General features: G+C 52.1%; 2 non-coding genes across 2 annotated transcripts; both read right to left on the reverse strand.

Annotated features, from left to right (window-relative positions):
* Positions 1 to 385: 385 nt before the first annotated feature.
* LOC132479405 (U2 spliceosomal RNA) lies at positions 386 to 576 on the reverse strand. The gene has a single exon (XR_009530524.1). It is a non-coding gene; the product is annotated as a U2 spliceosomal RNA (small nuclear RNA).
* A 5,203-nt stretch (positions 577 to 5,779) lies between these two features.
* LOC132479403 (U2 spliceosomal RNA) lies at positions 5,780 to 5,970 on the reverse strand. The gene has a single exon (XR_009530522.1). It is a non-coding gene; the product is annotated as a U2 spliceosomal RNA (small nuclear RNA).
* Positions 5,971 to 12,506: the final 6,536 nt, after the last annotated feature.

The raw sequence follows: 12,506 nt of genomic DNA on the forward strand, positions 1-12,506 counted from the left end.
AGAAAAAGAAACGGAGAGAGACGGCAGGGTGAATGCGAAAACAGCCAAAGCACACAGGGGCAGGGAGAGGGCAGTCAGTTTCTGGTCGTGGGGCCTTCCCCCAACCAGTGCGTAAACCCTCCCAACGCTGAAAAGTGGGAAACTGTGAGAGAGTTCTCTCAGCAGGCACAGCGGGTTCTTTCCTCTACCCGAGTAACTACTCCTTTTCCTACAAATACAACCTACCTATACAAACAAGCCTACAAGAGAAAGAGACGTAAAAGATTTGCAAAAACACTACGGAGAGTGGAAAGGCTCTGGTCCACTCAGACAGAAAAAACTCCGCCAAAGGAGCGCACAGCGACACACGACCCTTTCTTTTTAAACGTCAGTTACCGCCCCCGGGGGGACGTGCACCAGGCCTGGAGACACTGCAATACCAAGTCGATGCGTGGAGCGGGCGGAGCAAGCTCCTACTCCGGCTCCTAACTCCAAAAATCCGTTTAATATATTGTTCTCGGGTAGAGAACGTATCAGATATTAAACTGATAAGAACAGATACTACACTTGATCTTAGCCAAAAGGCCGAGAAGCGATACCTAACCGCCTGCCATCCCTGTCACCGTCCTCCTCTCATCCATATTTGACTCAGTGTGACTCCTGTCACGGCTCACTCGAGGTCTCACTTCCTTTGCTTCGGTGACAGTACTGTGGGTGGCACCACACCACACTCTCGTGCAGAGTTTTTATTCTCTACATTGTAGAAGAGGAATCCTGGATCTGTTGTAGCTTCGTCGTTCTCGGGCTGGAGCGCCATTTCTAATTCGCATGCCCCGCCCCTGCCCGCCCAAGGGGGCGTGGCTCCGGCGGGCTGACCTTATCCTCTGGGCTGCTGCCGGGGAGCTCCTCTTTGGCATCAATGCAAGCGGAGACAAAAGACCGAACCGTAGGGGATTCGGGGTGGGCGGCTAGAGGGGCCTGTGGGAGGAGCCGTTGGCTGAGAGTTTTCCTGAAGACGAGGTCTCAAGACACATTCGCTAGAAACGCCCAGACTGCACTGTGTTAAATAGGCCTCCGCTTCGTAGGGTCGGATGGGGCGCTCATCCTGAGTCCGGGGAGCGAAAGATCTAGGTGGGGGGGGCGCTTCCCAGGGCCGGTGGGGTAATCTCCCTGTCAGGCGGAAGGCGGATGGCCCACAGTGGGGAAGGGAGGAGGTGTGTGAATGCGGAGGGTCGGGCTGAGCAGCTGGAGGGATTCTCTCCAACTCAAGCGCCTGCGTCGGTCGGTGCTTCTACGAATGAACCCAGATCCCGGGCTTCCTACAGAAAGCTTCCTCTGCCTGAGACCTCCTCTCCCGACACCTCCTCCTCACCTGTCTAATTCTTACGCAGAGCCTCTGGGCTCCGCTTCGGCTTCAGCTGCCCCAGCAAGCCTTCCTCAGGGGCTCTTCCGCACCCCACCCCACCCCACCCCAGGATGATTGCGGCCCTCCTTTGTATTTCATCCCACCCCGGACTTCAAGTCCACCATTCACCACTCGTTGGGGGCAGTCCTGTATCTCCGCCACTGAAATCCGAGATCCTTGAGGGCGGCGACCCTCGTCAGCACTTCACCTCTGTATCCCAGCACTAGCCCAGTGCCCGGCCTGTAGGAGGTGCACAGTAAACGTTTGTTGAGTGAACAAAAGGTGTGCAAAACAGACTGAATCGGAGAAGCACTTAGGAGGGTCCTGGCCCGATCCAGGGGTGAAGAGGGGGAAGATCTGGCCTGGGGTGGCAGGACACCAGAGAGGAGAGTGACTGCCAGGGACGCTCTGGGCATCAAGGCCCATAAATAAATTAAGGCCTCTGGCAAAGCGGGGATAAAGTTTCGCAGCGGCAACGCTTCTCTGTGGGAAAGGCTTGCAGGCTGCCCAGGCAGCGTAAACCTTTTCCATCCCCCTTCCTAACAGAGCTTCACTTTAGTTGGGGAGTTTCTGTTTCTTCCACTGGATCTCAGAAGAGCTAGAAGGTATCACTGATGTACGACTGAAACCCAGTGGGTCGTTTCACCCCGCCGCAGGGAAAGCCTGATGGCGGGTGCTGCCTGAGCCCTTCCCAGTGGCCGCCCCTCTGCCGAGCGCTCCGTGTGTATTAACCCATTCGATTCTCCCCATAACTCCACGGGGTGGGTATTAGTAGTAGTATCCGGGGCCAGGACTAGGTGAGGCCGGTGGGAAACTAGCCTTCGGGGCGGGCGGGCGAAACATTTAAGGGAGTGCCACTTCAGCAATCAAGGTAAGTAATATTTTGGTATAACGCATCTTACCTGGATTCTAAGATAATCGAGAGATTTATTTTGATTACTGGGTCTTTGGTGCTCCCTGAAATTTTTTGGCCAAGGCAAGCGCCTCACTCGTTTCCCTCCACTCTCATCCCCATTCTGTTGACCTGAGCTGTCACAGCCACTAGCCACTCACTCGCGGCTAGGGAGCGCTAGGAAGGTGGCTCCTCCTAATCCGTATGTGCTGTTAAGTGTGAAATACACACGGGATTGCAAAGGCTTAGTATTAAAAACTGTCAGATATCTCCGTGATTTCCGTATTAGTTACGTGTTGAAGTGATATTTCAGATATCTGTTTTTGTTTTTTGTTCTACGTTTGTGGCCGCGCCGCAGCTCCCGGTAACCCCGACCAGGAATCAAACCCGGCCCCCCCACCCCCACCCCCGACCCCGACTCCTAACCACTGGACCGCCAGGGAATTCCCAAGGTATCTTGAGTTAAAGAGAATATTAAACTGAATTTCACTCGTTTCTCTTTATTTTTTAACGTGACTAAGAATATTTAAAGTTAAGAATATTTGAAGTGTGTGAGGGAATTCCCTGGCGGCCCAGTGGTTAGGACTCGGCGCTTTCACTGCGGGGGGTGGGAGCGGGGGCCCGGGTTCCATCCCTGGTCGGGGAACTGGGATCCCACGAGCCACGCGGCGCTGCTAGACACTGAAGTGCTGCTGAGAGGCCAAGCAACTCGCCTAAGGTCACACAGCTAATGTGAAACAAAGTCAGGGTTTGCATTCAAGCATCTCACTCAACACTGGGGCCTCGGTTTTTTTAAAATTGGGGATCATGATTTTTTTAACTGGGGATAATGATAATGCTTCTCTGATTAGTGGACTTGTGAAGCTACGCGTGGAAATGCAAGCACATGGGACTGTCTTGATAAGTACACTCTAGGGAAAGTCACTTCTTGCCTGTAAAATAGAAACAATTCCATTTTACAGTGTTGTCAACTATCTCCACCTACCCACCCTGAGCGTTCCTGTTTCACATCCCACTTCACCTGGTCTTATTTCCCTGCCGGCTGCCAAGTCATCATTGACACCTATGATTGTCACGTGGCATAGATATACATACACATAGATACGGACACACAGACACAGAGGCATGTAGGTCTACTCACGCAGGTACAGATATGAGTGCTGTACTGCTTTTCACCTCGATGGTAAAGGTTTTGTTTGCTGCTCTTTCCTCAGCACCTGTGGTAGTGCTCCGTATGTACTTGGCACTCGGTGAATATTTGTTGCACGAATGGATGAAGGTCAAATGAGACAATGTGTGATGTGCTTGACAAGGCTCTTCAGGCCCCCCCATCCCATGAGCCCTGTCCAGATCTGTGTGCATCAGACCACCTTCTGCTCAACTCATTTGGCTTCCCTGAGAAAGGGTGGCTGTGGTCCGAACACCCCAACCAGCTGTTCATCTCTCACTGGCCTCCTCCTTGTCCTGCTTGGTGTTCTGGCCATCTGGGCAGGTGTCTTAGTCCCCATCCTGGGTTGGAGGCGCCCTGAGGGCAGGAACGCCTTCTGGCCTGCCTCTGTCTACTCCCAGCACCTGCCCAGGGGTGTCACACCACTTACAGGTGATTAATGACAAAACAAGGAAGAATAAATATTTGCAACCCCAATCACAGAAAAACTACTTCTCTTTCTAACACATAACGAGCTCCTAGAAGTTATTATAAAAGAACAACCATTCAACAGGGAAAAAAATGGGTGAAGGCCAGGCACGGAAGTATTTTCCATGTCCCAGAAAATAAAAAGGGGCTCTAAATAAATTCCCTCATCTCTCCGCGCCCACCCCACCCCACCCCACCCATTCTTATCCTCCCGCCCGGGCCCGCTGGTTGCCCTGACCGGGACAGTCTGGTCAGCTTCCAGGTCAGGAGGCCAACGTGAGCGTTGCATCAAGGAGTTCCAGTGTGAGCCAGGCACTGCTTATGGCACATTCCTGGTCACAATCTCATTTTACCTTTACAGGACCCTGAGGAAGTGTTATCACCCCCAACTCTCGGAGGAGAGACAGGCTGCCTGACTCACCCACGAGGCTTCCAAAGGTCGTTCAAGGGCAGAGATCTTCCCCCGAGGCCCGGCAGCCAACTGTCAGGCACAACCCTGGGCTCATCCATTCTTCTCTGTGGCAACGATTTGCTGAGGGCCTCTGACAGGCCAGAGCGGTGAGGGGTGTGCGGTTATCATAACAGATCCCGGTTGTGGATGTACGGGAGAACACTGAAAATACTCATCGTCAGGGAAAATATACAGCCTTTAGGGTCACTTTCTAGTAATCTGTTCTAGGCCTTTGCCGCTCAAAGTGCGGTCTGTGAGCAGCAGCAGCCGCATCGCCCAGGAGCTGGTGAGAAACGCAGGATGCAGGCACCAAGTCAGACCTCCGGTCTTAGGGCTGCCGGGGCTGCCAAAATAAAAGTGCCACAGGCCAGTGGCTTAAAGAACTGAAATGTATTTTCTCACAGTTCTGGAGGCTGGAAGGCCCCGATCAGGGTGCCAACCTGGCAGGGTTCTGGGGAGATGCCTCTCTTGGCTTGCAGGGGGTGGACTTCCCTCCCTCTCCTCATGTGGTTAGAGAGAGAGGGAAAGGACAAGCTCTCCGGTGCCTCCCCTCATTGGGGAGCTGATTCCAACACGAAGACCCCAACCCTCATCACCTTTTTTTCTTAACCTCATCGGCCCCAGAGGCCTCCCCTCCCAATAGGGCTACAAGATACGAACTTTGGGGGCACAACTCAGTCCGTGACCCCCGCACTGAACCAGGATCTGCATTCTTGTAAGGTCCACAGGGGATCGATCCCTGTGCACATTAAAAATTGAGAAGCACTGATTTCTCACGTCACACACACAGGGGCAAAAATCGCAGTTTCGGTGTTCAATGTGAATGTATTACTCTGTATGCTTTCTGAGGAAGAGTAAACTGGCCTCCCGGGCCAAACTAACGGCTACGAGGGATAGACGACTTAGTGTATGCCCGTCCCCTAGGCTGAGTATCTCACACATTTCGTCTTACTTAATCCTCATGGTAACACTAGGAAGGAGGTATTTAACCCCGTCTGGAGACCACTCTTTTTTCTTTCATCCGCAGTGATGACCGAAAAAGAGCCAAACCACCCCACAGCCTCACAAGACGTAAAAGTCAGACAGCTTCCGCGCGTTGGCGTTTTTCCACAACGGGAAAACAAACTCTTCCCCCGCTGCCCAATAGAAAATTGTGAATCAGTTGCCAGAGAAAGTGAACCTTCTCTTTTCTCTTACTAGTCACGCTTGTTTCTGAAAACAACGCAATCACGCGTAACCTGCACTTGAGTCTACAAGGCAAAAAGCAGACGCAAAACACTTCTACCAGAGAAAACACACTACACTCTACAAACACAAAAACCCCCAACCGTACAATCTAAAAAACACACACGCTCTTACTCACTCTCACGCACACACACATGGCTCTTACTTTTTAAACACCAATTATTTCCCCAGGAGGGGTGCACCAGTCCTGGAAATACTGCAATACCAGGTCGATGCGTGGAGTGGACGGAGCAAGCTCCTATTCCGACTCCCAGCTCCAAAAATCCATTTAATATATTGTCCTCGGGTAGAGGACGTATCAGATATTAAACTGATAAGAACAGATACTACACTTGATCTTAGCCAAAAGGCCGAGAAGCGATACCTAGCGCCTTCCCATCGCTGTCACCGTCCTCCTCTCATCCATATTAGACTCAGTGTGACCCCTGTCACGGCTCACTCGAGGCCTCACTTCCTTTGCTCCGGTGACAGTACTGTGGGTGGCACCACACCACACTCTCGTGAAGATTTTTTATTCTCTACATTGTAGAAGAGGAATCCTGTACCTGCGGTAGCTTCGTCGTCCTCGGGCGGGAGCGCCATTTCCAATTTGCATGCCCCGCCCTTTCCGCGCGGGTAGGTGTAGCCGCGCGGGTTGATCCGCCCAGTCCTCGGAACCGCCTCCGCGCGCAGGAGCGGAGGCTGGGCTGGGGCGGACCCCTTCTTAGGCACCGGCTCTCGCGTAAAGACAGAATTCAGGGGAATTGGGGCTGGGAGAATCGAGGAGGGCGGCTGTGGAACTGATTTGCAGCAGACTGGTCCGAGTACGAAAAACGTCATCTGGTCTTCACTGTGAAGACCATAGGGTCCCACGGGCTGACTCTGTCCAGGCCGAAGACCCGGTCGAAGGCTGGGAGTCCAGGAGTGCCTGTCCGGTGTCGCCTGGCAGGGGCTGCGGAGAGAACTTGGGACCCGAGATCGCGCCCGGTGAGCACTGCTGCCCTGGTTGTCAGGACCCCCGCCCTGCCCCGGCTGCAGGCCACCAGGGCAAACTCCTTCACCTCCAGAGCCTTAATTCCCCAGCTGAGAAGTGGAAACCTCAGTGCCTACCGTGTGGGGTCGAGGGAGTATAAAGGGAGCTAATGAGGCGACCTTGGTTTGGTAGTCTAGAATGTGGGCCCTAGTGTCCAACGAGGTTCCAGTGAAGGCGTCATGGCTGTGACACTGAAACAACTGAGCAACTGTGTTGCCTGTAACAACACAATAGGAAACATTTATTGTTGGGGCCGGGCTTTGCGCTAAGCGCTCTCCTTCTATCAGACTTGCAGAGTCTACCTACAGATGGAGCGGTTGACACAGAGACGGCGAGCAACTTTGCCCAAGACCACACAGCTAGTTAGCGGAAGAGGTCGGATCCATCTACGAAGAGCGCGGGACCTAGAAAAGGGCACCAGAAGAAAGAGAAGTTGTTCTTGGGTGTCCCGCCCACCATGAGAGGAAGTGTTGCTGAGCCTGACACACAGGCCTGTCTGAAGAGAGACAGGAACAAGCTGTCCGGTGCAGCGGTTAAGAGCAGAGACTTGGAACACCTAGTCTCTAATCCCTCTCTACCTGTTAATAATCGTGTGACCTGGTGCGTGACTTGGCCTCCCCGCTCAACCGTCTGTCTTCGACGGAGCCACATTATCTGTAAATTGGAGATAAGGAAATGAGAAATTATTAGACATAATCTTAAGAATTACGAGACACGCCTAGAATATGGTACCCCTGTAAGTACCAAACATAAGGGAAAATATCGCAGGCAACTCACTTCTCTGTAGCTTACCCTCTTCGTCTAGAAAAATGAGAATATTAACATATAGTCCTGTGCTTCATCTTCCCTCATTCACCTGGTTTTATTTGACTCCATAGCACATGTCACCCGACATCTTACACATTTATTTCTTTATTGCCTTCTAGCCTAACGGCATGTAAGCTCCAGAGCAGGGAACTTTGTCCGTTTTGTCCACATTGATCTCCTCAGTGCTTAGAATAGGGCCTGACATAACACTAGACACACGAACACATGAATTTGGTCGAACACCCGAATGCGTCAATATTAAATTATGCGATTTGTCCACACAGAAAGAGATGAGCAGACCTCCTGGCTCCTGGTAATTATTACGACCCTCACTGTGTCCCACTACATTTCTGCTTGCTTCCGTGTTTATCAGGTCATCTTGTGCTCACCAATTTAGCTTCCTAGGTATTTTGATCTTTAGAATGAGGGACCTTGGATTGCAGACATGCATGTTCTGTCATTGCAAAGGAGTATCTCCCTTTGTACACTAACGACTTAGCATTCTAATTCACGCACCAGCTTCTTGTGAGTTCAGTGAACGTGAGTCAGTGCCCCTCAGCCAGCTCACGTCCATGTGTACAGACCAAAGTGCCTAGCCTATAAAAGTTCAGGCAACAGCAGGACGTGGCTGGCTGGTGAGCCTTTGTCCAAGTGTCCTACAATCTCACTATGGACCCAGTTACCATTGCTGCCAGGGAGTTGGAAACGATCAGCCAGAGACAGAGACTGGAAGGGCACAACCAGTGCCCACTTCTCAACCAGTGACTGTTTCCCACAGCCTTGCCCAACCATCATGTTATCAAACTTTTGCATAATATCCAATGTTATCTCTCACTACGAGCAAGGTTGTACAGCTTTTCACGTGCTTGAGATCCATTATTATTTTCTGTGAGCTGCACGTTCCTATCCCCTGCCCACCGCCTTTTGAACTGTTGATCTTTTTGCGTTTCCATCTCTAACCTACTTCACATTTGTCCTAGTATTTGAGTTCAGGTATAGATCTGACTTTATTTTGTCTGGATGGCTACCCAGTTGTCCCAATTTCATATATGAAATAGTCCATCTTCTCATCAGTTTCAGATGCCAAATTTATCATATTAAAAAGTGTATATATATATATATATATATATATATATATATATATATATATGACTTCTCTCTCTTTTTTTTTTTTTTTTGCGGTATGCGGGCCTCTCACCGCTGTGGCCTCTCCCGCTGCGGAGCACAGGCTCCGGACGGGCAGGCTCAGCGGCCACGGCCCACGGGCCCAGCCGCTCCGCGGCATGCGGGATCCTCCCGGACCGGGGCACGAACCCGTGTCCTCTGCATCGGCAGGCGGACTCCCAACCACTGCGCCACCAGGGAAGCCCTGGGCTTCTCTTTTTTTAAAAAACAATCTTCTGATATCCTGTTTTTAAGAGTCTTGATTCAACTGATTCTCTGGTATCACACCTAACTCTGTGCCTGTCACTGTGTGGGTCCTGGGGTCACACAGTCGAACATGACCTCGTCCCTGTGGTCCGCAAGGGGCATCTGCCGTGTTCTTCCCTTCCTCTCCTCTGGCTGCCACTCAACCACATCCACTGCTCTTTGCTGCCGGGGAAGCCTTGCACACTCAGATAAGGTCTGCCCGTGCCAAGGCTGCCAACTCCAGGTACTTCTAAGTGTTCCATCCCTGGGCATCAGAGGTCTGCTGGGTGCCCTGCCGGCTGGGGAGGACAGCCTCTTCAAGTCCAGGCCTCACTGCATCTGTTTCTCCTGGCCCTGCAGCAGCCCTGCCTTCACCTCAAGTTTTACCCTGACCTCTTGGACGGCTCCCTCAGGTTTCTTTTCATCACTTGTCAGCTTTCCCTAGTTGAAGAGACAGGGAGGGAGATACCATTTTGTTTTCTCTGACCTCCTCTCCCTCCTTTCTGACCCCGCCCTCTCGCCCTCAATTCTCCTTTCTCCCGCCTTCTCCTTGGCTTCCCAGTCACAAAACAAAAGCTTTCACTCTTAGGACCAGCAACAGAACCGGATCGGTCTGTCTGACTTTGCAGTCGGAAAGGGAGATTGTTTTTCCCAGCAACGTCATCAGGGGTGTGCGTGGACCAGCAGACCGTCTGCTCTTCACCCCCCTGCCCCCACCCCGAATGTGCTCCGGGTCCTGGCGCTACAACGTAAGAGTCTGTGCGCTGGAGAGCAAGTTTCCTGCCCAGCTAGACTGGATCCATCAAACTGGTTAGACTCAACCAAGAACTGGGCTTTTCACAACTTGCCTGCCTGCCATTACGGAGGCCAGCAAATCCCCACATTTTCCTTTCGGTCTTTCAACAGCCCCCAACAGAAGGCGGCGTCACGCTCCACAGTGATGCCTGATTTTGTCCATTCCAGGATGCCCATCTTTTTCACATCTTTACATCTCAGGAACCAGGATGCGTCTCACATTCGATGCCAGGAGAAAGCACTGTCGCTGTTTACGTCGCAGCACGTCTTTCCTTGTTTCTTTCGTCCTGTCTTTCTTAGGGCTAGGTAAAATAATGGTACCTCTCACAAAAGATGGCATCTTAAATCCGTGAACTACCATAATAATGAAAGCCTCTGTTTATGGAACCCGATGTGTGACACGGATTATTTCCTTCCATCATCACAACACCTCTAGGATGGAGGTATTATTATTACCCCTACCCTGCAGGGGAGGAAACTGATCAGAGGGGTAGAGCCGCCGCTAGATCACATTCGCACGCCTGATGATACATAATGCAGCCGGTAGTTCATAAGGTTTACCTGGCCCACGCTTCTAACCATACCCTGTTCTTTCCATGGCAAAAGAGTCTGGGTCTTGTATGATAACAAGCTCTATTAGAAATGCAATGTGCAAGTGGCTACAATCAGTTCACAGCACGGGAAGTTCCCTGAGGGCCGATATGAGCTAAAATCCATATTGACAGGGGTGGAGTGGGCTACGGAGTAGAATCTAGAGCCAGAAGGAGTTCTGAGGTCAGAGGCGGGGTTGCGAGAGGCAGCGTGCACAGGGAAGGCATGAGAGGGGCTCAGAAACGGAGAGGAGAGTGGGGAGGGCGCGGTCTTGGCAGATCTGCCCTGAAAATCCCTCCTCTCGCAGGACCACTGGCTCAGAGGGTTGGAAACAGTTCCCCAGGTTCAGCCCAGCCCACCTCCCCCACCCTGAGCGTCTCCACATCTGAGCCCTGTCCTTCCTAAGGTAGGAGGACAGTAAGAGGCAAATCGAGGAAGAGATACCAACAGGAACCCACTTCCTCTTTTGCCCATTTAATGACTGAGACAGTCAAGTGCCTTTCTCTTTCCCTTTCTCGTAAGATAGGCACTTTCCACCTACATAGTTGCAGAATTCGTTTATAGGAAGATAAATGCTGCGAAAATAAATGTCCAGTGACAAGCCTCCATTTCATTTTTTGTATCCGGAGAACCTTGTGTATCCCTTGTCGCAAATGACATCCCTGGGCGCTAGGACGGGGAGAAGGGAGTAGCACCGTCTTTGAAAAAGGGAGAAAGTTTTCTAGCAAGGCTCACGTCCCACTGGACCCTCAGCAGAGCTGGGGCACCCCTAGCAGCTGGCCACAGCCAGATGCCCACCGTGACGGCGGGCACTTCCCAAGCATCCTATAGTGTCTTCTGACAACCTTCAGACGAAAGGCCCAGAGACGCTGAGTGACCTGCCCAAGTTCCCCCAGGCGGTCGGTGACACCGGCAGGACTGAACCTGCGTCTGTTTGACTCCAGAGCGCTAGATGACTCCACTCGACCGGCTGCCTGAGTCGACAGACAAACTCTCTGTTTGAGGTTCAGACTCTCTGTTTGAACCTGTTTTCAGGGTCAAGGGCCGCACCCCGCACCCTCCCTCCCCCATCAACAGTGCCTGAGGCTGAGGCTGGGTGGAAGCCCCTTCTTCACCTGTACCCTTCTCTTGCTTCCAGTTGGACCCAGCCTCTGCTGTTTCTAGAAAAATTTATCTCTTTGGGGAAAGACCCACCATCTACCCAGTCCCTGCCCCCAGAAGCCTGCCCCTGGGCTTCATGAAATGACACCCTCCCCTGGCCACTCCATCTCCTGGAGACCCAAGGAGTTCAAAATGAGTCTCCCCAGAATGTGCCACTCTGGCCTGGGGTGGGGTTATTCGGGTCGAAAGCCACGGAGGCCCCAAAGACACGGGAAGAGCTTTTTACCTCCCCCTCAACTGCCTAAAAGAATTTAGATAGGGGGCCTGGCTCAGAGAGAGTTACTATCAGAGACAACTTTTATCTGAGAGACCCATCTGCACAGCAGGGCAAACATCCCGTTACCCTTCTTTTGGTCCGGTGACTCACCCTTCTCTGCTTTGAAGCCCTAGGCCCTTATCGCATTCCTTTAGCTCAGGACGGCATGCAAGCCTCAGCTGCCCTTGGGTCTCATATCCTTATGGGATCCCTGAACATATGTAATTATACTTGTTTTTCTCCTATTAGTCTGTCCGATGTCAATTTGGTCATTAGACCAGCCAAAGAACCTAGAAGGCTAGAGGACGAATTTTTCCTCCCCAACAGGATGCAAATCAGGTAGGATAATAAATAATACCAACCTGTAGCTGAGCAACTTTATATTTCATTTCACATACCCCTCATGCATGGACCCACGTGGTCCTGTATGATCCCCGTGAGGAAGGTAACAAGTGCTACCTTTCTGGTTTTCCAGGCAAGGAAACCGAGGCCCAGAGAGGTCAGCTGAGTCCAGGGTCAGAGGAAGAGAGAGAGGGTAGGCTTGAGCCTAGCATATTAAATCCCCAGAACCAGGGTACTTTCTTCTTCTTATTATTTCTTTTTCCTTTCTGCGGTACGCGGGCCTCTCACCGCTGCGGCCTCTCCAGTTGCGGAGCACAGGCTCCGGACGCACAGGCTCAGCGGCCATGGCTCACGGGCCCAGCCGCTCCGCGGTATGTGGGATCCTCCCGGACTGGGGCACGAACCCGTGTCCCCCGCATCGGCAGGCGGACTCCCAACCACTGCGCCATCAGGGAAGCCCAAGGGTACTTTCTAATAAGCCACTTTGCCTTCACAGAGCTCAGACCCCAGTGAGAGCTGGCTGG

This window comes from Mesoplodon densirostris, chromosome 18, assembly GCF_025265405.1.
Source record: "Mesoplodon densirostris isolate mMesDen1 chromosome 18, mMesDen1 primary haplotype, whole genome shotgun sequence".
Classification (NCBI taxonomy): domain Eukaryota; kingdom Metazoa; phylum Chordata; class Mammalia; order Artiodactyla; family Ziphiidae; genus Mesoplodon; species Mesoplodon densirostris.